Genomic DNA, 2,709 nt, shown 5'->3' with positions numbered 1-2,709 from the left:
CCGGGGAGAACTAGAGCACACCTCCCTGCTTGACTGGAGCAGACAGCTTAGGCCAAGGCCAACGTTGCCTCCCTGTGAGGGGAGGGTTTGCGGGGGAGGTGCAAAGCATCCTGGGATACTGGGGTACTGTGAGCTAACTTGTATCTGGGACAGTAATTCAACACACCAATTTAACCTAAATCAGTGAAGTCTCATACTACATCTATCCAGGATTATCTTAAATTGGTTTCACCATTTTGAAAGCAGTTTATGTGCACTGAAATTCTGTTTCAGATTTGAACTGGTTTCTGGTCACTTATACCAGTTTGTGTGTTATTTCTGCCCCCATCCATAAAGACTTGTTAAAATGTTCAGATATGTATATAAAGTAATGAAAAGAAACACTTCTTTGCTTACAGATTTACTGTTGATTTGACTGGAAGTACAATCAATTGCACCAATAAATTCAACTGGTCAACAATGAAAAAGGTTTAGAATAAACATTAGTTTGGATGAAAACTATGAATTATTTTGGAACTTACCAGTTTAGTTTATACTACATTTCTGTTCACCATTTCATTTCACTGAATTCTAACTCTGGTTTCTATCTTTATTCTGTAGAAAAGCAAAGCTTTCATTATTATGAACCTCTCAGATAGGGACAATTACTTTATCACAGTACTTACTATCTGTAATTTTTTTTACAATGGTTGGTTTTAGTACTAGTAGGCTAGGAAATTTAAAGAGCATAACAGTATGCATATGTTGTTAAACAAGACTTTCGTTCAGTAAGGGCCTCCATAGTAGTAGACTCTGTAGTAACAGACTAACATTCTTTTCATTTAAACACTTACAGCATGAGAAAAAGACTTGAAAATTTAAATTTGATTTGCAGCACACTTAAAAACAAGAATGGAGAAAAATGAGATGTGATTTGATTGCCCTACTGTTTTTCTAGTTGTAGGAATTTTTTTAAAAGAAAAAGAAAAGCCCTGAAAACAGAAATCTGAAATACTGCAATGGAGGCGAAAAGGTTTATATTGAAAGTATCAGAACTGGCCATACAGAAAATTATCTGGGCCATATAGTTGGCCTTTATACTTGCCAGGCTATCAGTAACAGGCCTCTTTTTGAAAGAAAAATAGTTTTAAGATAGATTTCCCTGTTACCTTTTTTTTATATATACATTTTATAATAGAAATTCTCTAGGATAAATTCCTTACAATAATATAAGGAGAAGTATAGCACTACTTGTTGGCCTAATACTCATTAACTACACTGGTTGAAATCTTTATAGTTTTGTCTGTAAAATCACAAGGAACTCTTACTATTGATATATCACATGAATAAAACCCTCTTCTTATCTTACATCCCATATTCCACATAAAGTATATGATTGAGGCTCTGTTGAAAAAATGCATGCAGAACTTCAAACTGGTGTCCATTCAGCCCAAAAGGAGGGAAGAGAGAATGGGGAAGGGGAATGATCCAAAGCATTTTGAAAAAATACAAAAGTTGTGCATGTGTGTAGTGCTTGAAACTAAGCAGTTTCAGCACAGTTTTTCCCCACATCTGTACAATCAAACTGAAGCTCTCTTGGTCTTTAGCCCATGTAAAAAGAGGCAAAATTTACCCTTAAGAATGGCTATTCTAGTCCTGCTTCAGAAAAAGTGAAAATTATTAAAACAATGAATGAGAAAGATAAAAAGAAGATAGAGATGCTAATCAAACAAAATACCAAAATGTTCATTAACACCAGTTTTTGGCTGCAATGTCCAAAATAACTCAAAATTATTTAATTACAGTATTATTTAACAAGCGCTTCCAAAGCATGTCTCCACCAATAACCATGTAATGATCCTTGTTGGCATCTCTATTATTATCCTCATCCCTAAGACTCACAACATTTGTATAATTTTCTGCTCATGTGTCTCCTTATCTTACTTTTATGTTGTTGCTAAATCTTGTTGTTTCTTCCCAGAGAGCCTTCAAAATAGGTCATTTGTTAATCCCTTTATTAATCCCTTTATCTTTTATTTATTAATGTTTCTTTATTAATCCCTTTACCAAAACCCTGTACCAAATCCATGATGATTTTACTTTGACTGTTGAAACCTTCTTTTCTTGCCTGATTGAACAAAATTCTTAACCTTATCCAAAACACTTCTGCAAAACTCCTCTGACTGGCCCACAGCTCTGACAGCATCCAGTCTCTCAGATCACTGAACTGGCTCAGTTTCTGTAGTATTTTCCTGCTTTTGCACTCTTCTTTGTTTCCTCTCCTGGTAAGTTGTCCTTCCCCACCATATGTACCATTGAATCTTCTGTGCTTTCCCTCCTGTAGCATATTCTTTCTCCCCCTTTTACACCCATTATTTAGTCTCTCCCTTTTTTCTCATGTCAGCTGCGTTATTCTCTGGGTGTGGGCAAATGCACAAGTTATAAAGGATTGAAAGGGGGAAAGGCTGCATATCAGCTGTTCTACAGTAAATGTTTCATATGTTCCCTCCTGTCTCACTGTAAGTGGAAGCTAAACCAGGGAAGCTTACCCCTGTTTCATTCATTTCAGCCTCAACTGCCCCAGTTTAGCTTCCACTTAGTGCAGAAAAGGATTGGCCATCTAAACACTTACTGCAGAGCCTCTAATGTAGGGTAAGTTCCTTTTCCTCCTTTTTAACTTCATATTATTTGTTAGTCTGTTCCTTCTGTCTGGTACCCCCCCCCCCCCCC

General features: G+C 36.4%; 1 protein-coding gene across 4 annotated transcripts in view; it reads left to right on the top strand.

Annotated features, from left to right (window-relative positions):
- Positions 1 to 2,709, top strand: part of NR3C2 (nuclear receptor subfamily 3 group C member 2) — a 382,693-nt gene that overhangs the window by 301,969 nt on the left and 78,015 nt on the right. The window lies entirely within an intron of this gene.

Source organism: Gavialis gangeticus, unplaced genomic scaffold (assembly GCF_001723915.1).
Source record: "Gavialis gangeticus isolate Ggan-Ray unplaced genomic scaffold, GavGan_comp1, whole genome shotgun sequence".
In the NCBI taxonomy this organism is placed as follows: Eukaryota; Metazoa; Chordata; order Crocodylia; family Gavialidae; genus Gavialis; species Gavialis gangeticus.
The sequence above is the reverse complement of the archived record's forward strand: the minus strand, read 5'-3'. Positions and strand labels throughout refer to the sequence as shown.